The sequence below is a fragment of the Papaver somniferum genome, unplaced genomic scaffold (genome assembly GCF_003573695.1).
Source record: "Papaver somniferum cultivar HN1 unplaced genomic scaffold, ASM357369v1 unplaced-scaffold_16, whole genome shotgun sequence".
In the NCBI taxonomy this organism is placed as follows: domain Eukaryota; kingdom Viridiplantae; phylum Streptophyta; class Magnoliopsida; order Ranunculales; family Papaveraceae; genus Papaver; species Papaver somniferum.
The window spans coordinates 2,768,226-2,781,255 of record NW_020625486.1 but is presented as its reverse complement, the minus strand read 5'-3'; the positions used below and the strand labels follow the sequence as shown (position 1 = coordinate 2,781,255).

General features: G+C 36.7%; 1 long non-coding RNA gene and 1 other non-coding gene across 3 annotated transcripts; both read right to left on the bottom strand.

The window, feature by feature from the left end:
• Positions 1-10,868: 10,868 nt before the first annotated feature.
• Positions 10,869-11,609, bottom strand: LOC113337337. Of its 2 annotated transcripts, none has more exons than XR_003354190.1 (2): positions 11,460-11,609; positions 10,869-11,339 (listed from the first exon to the last, which is right to left on the bottom strand). It is a non-coding gene; the product is annotated as an uncharacterized LOC113337337 (long non-coding RNA). The 2 variants fall into 2 exon arrangements; XR_003354191.1 differs by having other exon boundaries at positions 10,869-11,315.
• Positions 11,610-12,707: 1,098 nt separating this feature from the next.
• TRNAH-GUG lies at positions 12,708-12,779 on the bottom strand. Its single transcript has one exon. It is a non-coding gene; the product is annotated as a tRNA-His (tRNA).
• Between the last annotated feature and the right edge of the window lie 251 nt (positions 12,780-13,030).

The following is a 13,030-nucleotide window of genomic DNA, read 5'->3' as shown; positions in this document are numbered from 1 at the left end:
AGTTGAAACAGTCAGTCTGCAACGCGCATGTTATGTTGCAGATTTCCTGTTCACTATTTTCTCTTCGTGTAAACACTTTTTGAGCCATGAATACATATTTTGAGTGTGTTTCCAACATGATGAGCTAAACCCAATCTTTCGGGGCGATGGAGGAAGCCATTCTTCCAAAAGTTATGTGGTAAAATTTATTTGAATTTATTTATGCAATTCTTTTATGATTATTTGCACCAAATGAAAATTGAGTAATGATTTTTATTAATTAGTTGTGTTTTCTCTTGATGAAGTATGCTTAGTTTAGGGCTTTTGATACTTCATTCTTGCGATTAACAATTGATGTTTTGAAAATCTAATTTAGGCAATGATTAGAATCACAATTTCTTTTGATTGGAGTTATATTGTCTAGAATTGCATGATAAAAATTAACATTAAATAACATGAATTTTGGTGAATGGTGAAATCCTGAATCCCGGTCTCTCTAATATAATCAGTTTTAATTTGCTTTATTTTCTTTAGTTTTAAAATTTAAATATTAAAGCACAATCTTCACAAGTCTTGAAAGAACTCTATTATTTATTACTACAACAACTTTGAAATACCATCAAATTTTTGGCGCCGCCGACGCGGACTTGTCTTTAGGCTAGAGTTTTTAGATTTTTTTATTTTTATTTTTAGGTTTTTATTTTTATTTGTTCTTCTTTACGTTTTTGGGTTTTTGTCTTTTTCTTTCAGATTTTGGAATTTGGAGCGAAAGAAAATTTTGCCAAAGATTTTGGTGAATACTTAAAGACTGGAGTAAAAGGCAAAGCGAAAGGAGCGAAAAAGAAGATTTTTTTTATATAAAAAGAAAAAGAGAGAAAAAAAAGAGAGAGAGACATTTTTATTTTTGTAGATTTTTTTTTTAGACTTTCTTTTTCTTTTGCACTTTATATTTTTGGACTTTAAATTTTGGGACATTATTTTTTAAACCCTACGGAAGGGTGGTTTATATATAAACTGTTTGCAGAGAAGGAAGGTGATTACGATATCACCTCGGCCCCTCGGGTTCGTACATGACATAGGAGTCGTGGCCCGAGTCGACTACAAAGGTTTATCCCCCGTCTGGTACGGGAAGTAAGTTTGTCGAAACACTCGCGAATCCCCTGTCAGCGAGTTATTGTCTTCCTTCGTATGCATATATGTTGAGGAATTGAAAACGGATGCTTTAATTTCCTTGTAAAGGGCAAGGACTGGCCATACAAGATAAGGGTTCGGATTTCATCACCGTTCTCTTCATGCCCGCCTTAGGAAAACGACACCAAACGCGAACCTATGCCTAAAATTTTGACTAGAACGAGACCGATAGGGTAAGGAGCTTAACAGGAAAGTCATTTGAAAAATATTGGTTACTATTTTAAGCATACTTCGAAGTTCTTGACGGTTTCTGTAAGTTGAATGCGTGACTGCGCCGCCTTGTAATACCGGTGAGGCCTTGGGTATCAAAGCTCCACTGAGCTTCCCTCGCCTCTATTCAACTTACTTTGACTCGGATTGATTTCAGAAGGGTTTGCTTAAATTGTAACGAATTCCCGTTCGAAGGATTAGAAGATGGTCTAGAAACAATCTAAGTGGAGCCGTCATGCTTTTTGTTTGCTAGAAATCAGTAGGTTTACTGTGGTGGATTCATCCTTGTTTGTGTTTGTATAGAACATCCCTTCCATTTTAGGACTTTTATTTTTGATTTTGTTTTTCTAGTGTATGCCCGAAGTTTTTAAACGGGCTTGGAAAAGAAACACTCTAGGTCGTTTGATTAGTGACAAACCTAGTAGTTCTTCTTGTGAAGGCGGGGAGCTCGAAGACTCTTCTTTTGAGAGCCCCGTTTTTGGAAACTTCAGTTTTGAGAATCTGTCTCTTTGTGAGGAAAGTACCCGTAGTCCTTTGGTAGTGCCAGAAATGGAAACTTTGAAAGCTTTGCTAAACCCAACTAGGACCTCTCGTCCGTCTTGTATCAAGTTAGCTGAAACCGAGGCAAATTATGAACTGAAACCTGGGACTTTACAGATGCTCCCAATGTTTTTAGGGAAGGAGAATGAGAACCCCTATTTTCATGTTAGGGAATTTGAGGAAGTTTGTAGTACTCTGAAAATTAAGAACCTAAGTTATGATGCGTTGAAACTTAGGTTATTCCCCTTTTCCTTAAAAGATAAAAGCCAAATATTGGTTGTATAGTTTGGACTCTGAGTCAATTGAAACCTATGACCAACTTACTTATGCCTTTATACATAAGTTTTTCCCAAGCAATAAAACATCGTCTATTAGGACACAAATATGTACTTTTGCCCAACAAGAGGGAGAATATTTATATAGGTACTTAGAAAGGTTCAATGACTTGATATCTCAATGTCCTCATCATGGTTTGGAGAAGGTTAGGTTAGTTCAGATCCTCTACGAGGGTTTAGATTATTCAACAACAACCATGGTTGAGTCCTTATGCACAGGTGGGTTTGAAAATAAAATTGTTGATGAAGCGATGACATTTTTGAATGAAATCGCCGATAAGACCCAACAATGGGAAAATAGTAGGGAACCCCAGAAAATAATTCTTCTAAGTAGAGGAAATGTTAATAGGGTAGAAGGATCTTATGAGTCAGATGCCAAAATAGCATCTATAGCCAAAATGTTAGAAGCCTTAGAATTAGGTTATTCTAGTGGTAGTAGTGGAAGAAATGAGCCTTTTTGGGAAGGCCATGTTGTTGAAGAGCAAGACAATGCTCTTTATAACAACACTAGGTTTGATAACCAACAGAAGTTTGACCCATATTCAGAAACCTATAACCCTGGCTGGAGAAACCATCCAAACCTTTCTTGGTCCAAGGTCCAAAATAAAGGTCAGTATAGTAATGCTCAGGTTCCCCCAGGTTTTGGCTATACTAAGAATCCTTCAGCTCCGGCACAGTTTCAGAACCCTTCGGATAAGAAGATTATGAGTTTAGAAGAGTCTCTTGCTTTGTTAACTCGTAACACTGTGCAGTTTCAGCAATCTGTTGCTCAAGGTTTAGAAGAAAATATGAGAATAGGTCAGGCTAACTCTCAGGCTATTTCCGAGTTGAAAACCCAGGTTAGTCAGATAAATGGGACATTGAGAGAAAAAGGAAAGTTTCCTAGTCAACCACAACCCAACCCTAGGGGAGTCCATCAAATAGCTTTAGCTGGTGAGAAATCATCAAACCATGTGAACTCGATAACAATGCTTAGGAGTGGTAAAACGGTAGACAATAAGGTAGCCATGCCTATTGGACATACTGTAGTTCCACCTTCTACTTCCCAAGAGGAGCCCGTAGACGAGGAAACTGAAACAGTCTCTAAGGATTCCCAAGAAATTCCTGATAGGTCTACCTTTGTGCCTAGAGCCCCATATCCACATTTGTTAGCCCCAACAAAGAAGGAGTCGACTTTCAACGAGATAATGGAAACATTTAAGCAGGTGAACATCAACATTCCGCTATTAGAAGCAATTAGACAGATGCCTGCTTATGCCAAGTTCCTTAAAGATCTTTGTACACGAAAGCGTAAGCTTAATTTCCATAAGAAAGCTTTTTTAGCTGGTCAGGTAAGTTCCATTCTTCTGAACCAAACACCCCCTAAGTATAAGAATCCTGGATGCCCCACCATATCTTGTGCGATTGTTAATCACATGGTCGATAAAGCTTTACTTGACTTAGGAGCTAGTGTTAACTTACTCTCGTATCATGTGTACACCCAGATAGGTCTTGGTAAGTTGAAACCGACTAAAATGACACTACAATTAGCTGATAGGTCTGTCAGAGTCCCTCTTGGTGTCATAGAGGATGTTCTGATTGAGGTTGATAAGTTTATCTATCCTGTGGATTTCGTTGTTCTATACACCCAACCTGTTCAGGACCCAAGTCGTCAAATCCCAGTGATTTTAGGTCGCCCATTTTTAGCCACAGCTAACGTTGTCATCAACTGTAGGACTGGGCTTATGAACATATCCTTTGGTAATATGACCACTGAACTAAATGTCTTTAATGTTACTAGAAAACCTTCTGAGAACGATGATTTAGAAAAAGTTAATATGATTAGCACTTTAGTTCACGATAATTGGCTTGACACTTTACTGGTAGATTCTTTAGATGATTTTGAGGAAACCATTCTCTTAGATCAGATATGTGATCAATCTTTAGAAGAAGCTCTTGAGTATTTTAAAGATTTTATGGACCCAGAAATTCAGGCAATAGTTTTAGGTTTTTCTGAGAATAATGATGACCCTAAGTTTGGGGGTAGAGAACTAGAAGAATCTCTTGAGTATTTTAAGGACTCTAAAGATCCGGAAATTCAAGAAATATTTAGAGGTTTGTCTGTGAATCCTAAGTTCGGGGGTAGTGATGGTTCTTGTGATTGTACCGTATCCCTAATTAGAGTCCCTAACATGGGACTAGAGCCTTGTACATATGAGATATTACTTGAGTCTTTTCAGACTCCGAACCCGATCCTCCTGATACTGTCCAGGAGGTAACCCAGGTATTAGAGACCCTTCTTTAGGATGAATCTATTTATCGAGACACACATATGAAGTTCAATTACACGCCGCAGATAAACCCAGTTATCTTGACAGAAACCTTAGATGAGGACGTGCTCCTTCTTTTCATTTTTCTAAATCAGTGCAGTTGTCTCATACTAGTGTCAGCTCTGTTTGGTCTTATGGACCCACAATTGTTTCAACTATTGATATATGACTTTGGAAGGTGACAATCCTTTTTGAGGTATTTGATGTCTAGCTAAAGACTTTAAATTTAGCATTTCCTGGGAGGTACTCATGCTTACGGTAATATCCTTCCTTATTTCTTTTTCCATCCATCAAGTGGTAACAGTTTCTTATTGTTCATGCTTTTAACTTCATCTTTAGAACATTGAGGATAATGTTAGATTTAAGTTTGGGGGTGGGGAAGAAACTTTTTGTTAGCTCTTAGCTGCAACAAATAAACTCCAGAGCCTAGAAATTTATGCTTATTAAGGTTGGCACTAACCAATCTAAGTGGATGGGAACATCTTGGTTGTAGGAGTTGAGGAACCAATCTGATTAGATGGAAACATCTAAAGAGTCTATTCATAAAAGCACAGAGCTCAGGTGTTAGAATTAAAAAAAAACATGGTAGTTTCTCCATATCTCGTTGAATCCTAATCCTTCTGTTTTTATTTTTTAAGTGATTTGGTGGGGCACACGATTCAAGTTGTTACCTTTTCTAGGGTGGAATAGAGTGATTGTGATACCAAAAAAAAAAAAAAAAAAAAGACCAGACCATTAGACCAACCGGAATAAATTCAATAAAGTCGACCACTGGTGCCCTTGTATATGCCAGTTGTGTTGACCTAGAGTTAGGTTTATCGACCACTGGTCCCCTTGTATATGCCAGATGTGTTGATATTAGTCAGACCGGTATCTCAGTCCATTAAGATAGGTTCACCTTGGCAGAGGCCTTCAGACAGATATGGGAAACACCGTTCACTTTTAACCATCTCTTTATCCATCTTCTTAATCTTTCCATGTGATTGGTTGACTCCAGTTATGATGTACAGAAACTATCTGAGTAGAGCTCTGTCACTTATATATGAATTTTAGTATGCTGAGTGCAAACTCGTGTACAGAAATTGGAATTTCGCATCAGGGTACTTCCTCCTATAGTCAATGAGAGTATGCCAACCAAGGAGATTCTTTAGTGCCTTCCAAGGTTCTGCGTAGATAGCTAGGGTCTGGAGTAAAGGTTTTGTGGGTACACCTCTGGTAAACCCTCCGGAGACAACACTCCTCCGCTAGGGCCACCTAGAGGTTTAACGGCTTGTTGCACGTGCTAAGTGTAGTCATTTTTATTTTATAGTTTTGATTTGCTCGAGGACTAGCAAATAATAAGTTTGGGGGTGTTGATAGACGCATTTATGTGTCTAATATGTCTCAATTGTATGTATTGTTAGTGCTCGATTTTGTATTTATTTTGTTATTTTATGTCTTTGTAGGTATTAATAGAGAAATAAGATCTTGCAGCAAAATTGGCTCGAAAAGTGGTGTTTTACACCCCATGATAAAGTACTAAAGGCACCCCATAAATGCACCGGAAGCACCCCAAAAATGTGCCGGAGAAACCCCATAAAAATTACTATTTACGCCCAAAAATTACTATTTGCACCCCATAACGCAAGTGCTAAAGGGAAACCCGTACAGGATTAGGGGGAGGACATATTCTTCTCAAATTCAAAACCAATTTTGGCGGGAAAACATTTCACTTCACTGGAAGAATTTCATGGGTAGTTGTGATATGTCCTAACAGAGCTATTATGGGTGTTTGTTTCAATCAAATTTGGCTGGATAACTTGGTTTAATCCAAACAGGGAGTTGGAGGAAAAACATGAGCTTGCATGAATTGTGAGGAATTTAAACGTGTACTGCACGTGCTTGGAAGAGTTGATCGATATTCTGGAGCGTGAAGAAGGTATAGAAGGAAAGAAATACAGCTGCAGACGCGTAGGAAAACGATTTTTGGAAACAATATATTTTTGAGAATAAAAGAAATAATGGGATTGAATAAAGAGATTTTGGGAGATTCAATGTCGCAATGATGTATAAATAGGTTCCTAGGATCACATAGAAGGAGTGGGGAGAGTTTGGGGTCGAGAGGAGAGCTCAGGAAGCGTGAATCAAGAGTTTTCAGTACTCCGTTGCTGCTTCTCGTGAAGAACAGGGAAACAATGACGGTTTCTTCATACTCTTCTGCAACATTTATCTTCATTGTAATAGTTTCTTCATCCTCTTCTGCAACATTTATTTTCATTGTACCAGTTTCTTCATCCTCTTCTGCAACATTTAACTTCATATTTGTAACGGTTATCTTCATCATAACTGTTGAGAGTTGAAACAGTCGGTCTGCAACTCGCATGTGTTGTTGCAGATTTACTGTTTCACTATTTTCTCTTCTTGTAAACACTTTTTGAGCCATGAATACATATTTTGAGTGTGTTTCCAACATGATGACCTAAACCCAATCTTCCGGGGAGATGGAGGAAGCCATTCTTCCAAAAGTTATGTGGTAAAATATATTTGAGTTTATTTATGCAATTCTTTTATGATTATTTGCACCGAATGAAAATTGAGAATGATTTTTATTAATTAGTTGTGTTTTCTCTTGATGAAGTATGCTTAGTTTAGGGATTTTGATACTTCATTCTTGCGATTAACAATTGATGTTTTGAAAATCTAATTTAGGCAATGATTAGAATCACAATTTCTTTTGATTGGAGTTATATTGTCTAGAATTGCATGATAAAAATTAACATTAAATTACATGAATTTTGGTGAATGGTGAAATCCTGAACCCCGGTCTCTCTAATATAATCAGTTTTAATTTGGTTTATTTTATTTAGTTTTAAAATTTAAATCTAAAAGCACAACCTTCACAAGTCTTGAACGAACTCTATTATTTATTACTACAACAACTTTTAAATCCCATGAATTAACCCCATTTCCCATTCCTCCCATTTTATAGGCTATATAAACCTTTGCTCTTAGTGTTATGTGAGTGTTGGTTTACATTTTTGCATTTAAACAAGAGAAGTTTACATGGGGGACTGGAAAAAAACATATCACAAAACCAGATTATCTAACATGCATTTCTTCTTTCTCTACTTACATCCCGCAATCCTAGTTATATGAATGTTGGAACCTTAAAGTTTGAATATAGATAATAAATAGCGAGGATTGTAGTAAAATAATTGGATAGAAGCAAAGATATGATTTTATAAGATCCTTGTTGCTTTTGGATGCTCTAATTACCAGCAACTACTACATATCTCTAGAGAATAAAAATTAGTAATGTGCATTTACTAATTGGAGATTTTCTATTGAGATATTTCAGAAATATTGGACAAGCATTTATTGGAATTGGGAAAATCGAATTTTTCCATTCATTGCGTATCTTGAGAATATCTCCGGTTTTGGAAACTCCTTAGTGTACAAACATCCTTGGTCTATAAATACATAAGTTTGCATTTCTAGCAAACTATCTTAAGAGCCGGAAAAACTTTATTTCTTGTTGTTTTTGGTGGAGCCGTCTATTCGGAGAGGAAAGTATCCAAATTATGTGAAATCTCGTACGACCGCTCGTTTAAAGACTTCTGTGGCATCAAGAAGCTCTACGAGTACCGTTAGTGGGAAAGCAGATAACTGCGGTGTTATTAGTTTTCGATTGATTTGATTGACTAACGGTTGTTGAAACTTTGATTGCACCTAGTTTGTTTATGCTTGAGAATCTTATCTTCTGATATAAGACTCACTCAAAGTAGATCAGAGTATCCGCAGGATCTTTAGAACTGTTGTTAGATAAAAATATATCTTGTGATAATCCATTGTTAACAAACTTCTTTATGTGCATGATTGATCACAAGAGATTCAAGTGGTGTTGTGCAGGTTATTGAAGATTAAAGAAGATTTGAAGACGGATAAGATTTCTTATTAGTTTTCGTATCTTGTGAATTTGTGTGCACAAACTTTGATCGACTGGGATCCAACTAGAATCGGATTTGTTCAATTGATTAGTTACGTGAGACCGACATTTTCTATATTTTTCTTTGGGATTTATATTGATCGGGTGCGAATATATTCTTGACTATTTCGGTAGCTAAACTGATCTATTCAGATAAATGAGTTTATTATATTAAACGGAAGAGCATTTGTGAAACAACTCATCTAAATATTTTAGCAAGATTGATTAAAGTGGTTACCAAAAAGATTCTTCATTTGATGTTTGGAATACAATCCAAAGGACTTGCTATTCACGTGTGTGACTCCAAAAGTCGAAGGCGCAGAGATACCGAGGGAACTAAATAGCTATGGGTAGTCTGCTTGGTCTCAACCATACGAAGTTGGTATTAGATTTTTGTATAGCGGCTTAATTATGAGAGTATCCAAAACTGGACTAGGTCCCGGGGTTTTTCTGCATTTGCGCTCGTTAACAAAATCTTGTTGTGTCTTTTACTTTGATTTCCGCATTATAATTGTGTATTATAATAAAACAAAATACACATATACGTTAACTCCACAATACTTGATAGTGATCCTATAGATTTTGGTTATTAACGAACCTATTATCAAGTAGCACACTTTGTTGTAGTATTGTCTCGATCTTGTATCCATAGTCAATCACACAAGTTATCTTGTTGTTGTATTGCCTCGATCTCATATCCATAGACAATCACACGAAGTGTAAACCGAATTGTCGTATTGTCTCTACTTTGTCCATAGACGATCACATTCGGTAGAGGACTTATAGATTGAAATAAAAAGATTGTGGTGTATTTGGGTACCCTCGTCTTTTCAAGGAGGGAAATACTTATACTTCCATATAATTATCCTAATGATGGGTGGGTGGGTGTGGGGTAGGGTGGGGGGGAGGGGATGCAGATATTTATGTCATGTTTTTGATTTGATTCATCAACAGACGAATACAAGGTTGTACTCATTTTTACTTCCTTGGCAGATGTTTCGACTTTCATCCCAGATGGAAAGGGAACTCCAAAATCAATAGGGCGCAAAAGCAGGGGTACGATCTTTTTGGTCCAAAAGATAGAGATGTGCAAATTGCATGAAGAAAATATAAGTTTGAGGCTATTGAATACTTGAATTAGAAAAAATCTTGTCGACTGATGTACGATACCATAGTAAGAAAAGTTAGACTACAGGGAATAAATGATGTGATAATAAGAGCTATGAAAATAAAAGTTTTTCCAAATTAGTATTCTCCTAGTTTTCATAAATGGTGATGCCAGTAGGGTGAGTGATGTATGGATAAGTTTATTCATCTAGACTACAAAAATCAGATGTTCGTTTCAGTATATTTGTAACTTTTTGTAGCAACATAAACTGGCTTGTTAATGCAGGTACTTGTCAGCCACCAATGCAATTCGGTATGTCCCCATCATGTTGATTATACCTCCACTTTCTACCACTTCATCAGCCCAAAAAATATCATGTCAACCTCGTTCAATGTATGCCACAACAAAGCAAATAAGAAGCGTTAGAGAAACATCTAGTTTCTCTAGCTCATTTGAGAACCATAAAGCCTGTTATATCAAGTTTTCCCTCTACACATTTAAGATCAAGTCAAATTAGGATGTCCAGTGGTAGTCAGTAGTATTAGACTTTCATATTATAAAAAGGTAACGAATTGACAAACTTTAGTGGTATTCAGTAGTTTGGGACAATGATCTACAATTATTATTCATCTGATCTACTAAAAAAATTATCTCGAGGCTATATATATGACACAATTTCATGCCATTCCTTTGCAAATGTCTAGTTTGATCATCATAGACAAGGTATCTACATACAAAATAAAACCATTATAAAAAAAGAGATTTAAATTGAAAAATGGGTTGTAGTTTTTACTTGCTGGAACCTTTTGTTCAAGTTAAAAGGATATGGTCCAGACCCTATTTTAACAATTCGATAAAATACGTGAATCGATACGTAGCGCGAATTATACGTGCACGACTTAGACTCTGAACCATACACTATACTGTATCAGCTTTCCAGATTATACGCGAATAATATAGATCCGCGTTTAATCCGAAAATAAATTTCGTATGAATTGGTCAGACTTAAGACGCTGACTCATCGGCTAATAAAGGTATGCAGAAAAAGTGTTAACAAAGGGAATCGAACCCGAAAAACTCCCACACTAACCCTCAACACACCGTTCCATGAGTTGTTTATGGTTAGTAGCGCACATATATTTTATATTATTAAATCATAAGTGCTTATAAACTCCTACTAAAATGTAACTTTTTTCATTATATAACCATACATATACGAGAATTGGGCTTTCTAAAACGAACTATAAGCGTATATATCACAAATTACAAATAATTGACCGAATTTACCTTCAGTAAAAATGAATAGTTGACCAAATAGTGTGGACCGAAATTATCTTCTTTTTTCTCCCTCTGCAAAAGCAAGAATTAGATTGAGGCAAAAAACATAAACCCACATCACACAGAGATTGAATACAGGCTCAACCCCTAGAACCCCAAAACCCGAAAGAAAACAGAACTACTTAATATACATAGAATTGTCTTCACTGGACACAACACTATCAAGCTGAATTCCTTGCATAGCTTCATGGTTTTTGCACCTATAAAAAGCTTGAGTTTTGATTTGTTTTATAACTTTTCCACACTGAAAAATACGTTTTCAAAGACAAGCTTGTTCCGATGCCTCCAGATTGTCCATGAGATTGCTGCTGGAAGGATCATCCAAAGCACATGACCAGCGGCTGTCAAGTTTTAGAACCTCCGTCCTTTGATAATAAGGTCAATACAATTGGGCATAACCCAGTCCAAGTTCGGATAAGGTAGAAAATATTGCCATATGCTAGAAGAAACAGAGTAATTAAGAAATAAATTCGTAGCAGATTCACCTGTTTTGCAGCAAGAGAGACAACCATTGACTATCAAAGTACGTTTTCTTGCGAAGAATTTCCATGTCCATTGTTGCAATCTTTTTGCGATAGACCTGCCAAAGAAAAAATCCTATCTTGTGCGGCCAAGCCCTGAACCATATACTATTTCATGATCCTTGTTAAATCAAGAATATTCCAGATTTATTGACTGACCACTGAACTTATCTTCCGTCGAAATGAACGATACACATGCCTATGTTGTGTCCCGAATTGCTAACTAGGGTCCAGATCAGCCCAATACATCCCAACGAGCTGGGATCATTGTACATAGGTACCCAATAATACCCGAATCTATCTATGCTTAAAAAATAAAATAAAAAAAAAGAACGGCAAAACTAGGGATTCGTAGGAAGAGTTCATCTGAACCGTTGGATATACATTTATAAGCTATCCCGAAGAAACCCTACACATCACCTCACGAGGTAATTGAACTCAATCTTTTTGATCTGATTAGTCATACGAATTAGTTTTCGAAGTAAAAATTGTTTTTTTGAAAGCATTTAGATGTAATCTGTTTATCTGGTAGTGACTGAAATGTACTCCTGAATCTCAGAAAGGGCTAGTTTTCACATAACCATACTGTGGTTTTGGAGAAAGATAAACAAACTAGCCTGAGAATTGGTACTCTTTTGTGCATGAGCATTTTTAGTTACTTATTGGATTTGGATGTTACATCTATTCGATTATGTTGAAGTAGCAATAGGTGTCACGGGACCACCTGCTTCAGCTTGCATATTCATTTGATAACCCTGTAAAATCACTCATCATCAACCAAAATTCAAAAACATCCAATCTTTCATTACACTAAAACATACACCAACTTCCTAATTTGCCCCTCTCCGTATCCATGTCATAACTTCCAGACTCTCTTCGTCAAATTCTCCATAGCACTGCCTTAATAAATAACTTCCAAGGTGATCTAAACAGAATAAGGCTAAGTGGTAAACTTAATTAACAAACAAAATGAGAGGAGGAAGTGATTAGGACATACCAATTCTTGCATCTCTACCGAAATGCATGCTTGCTGCTGATTCTTCAATTGCTAATTTAGAAAATAATGAATAGCCATTGGGGTTTTAGAGGCTTACCAGAGTAAATGAAAACCCAGCTTATGTTGAGGTTGTTGCGCCGTTGTCTTTAATGCCAAGGAGTACAACACACACAGATGGATAAGGCAAAGCAAAAAAAAGAAAACCCAAAATAATTTGTGGCTGCTGGGATTCGAGCCCAGGTCTCCACGGCCACAACGTGGAATTCTTACCACTAAACTACAGCCACAATGTTGAGTTTGCAAATTACTAAGACCTGATAAATTAAGCTCTCAAACAATGGTCTATAATGCTGGCTAGTGAAAAATGTTTATAGACATGGCAACTAATCTGAGATACGTGTCACATACGCATAAATGAGGTGTCATCCCTCTCAGGTGCCACACGGCTTTAGAATGATCGCTATAACTTTCTCAAAAGAACTAGTAAGAAATTCAGAGAAGGCCCTTGCCACTGCAGTGCACGAAAATCAGTCTATTT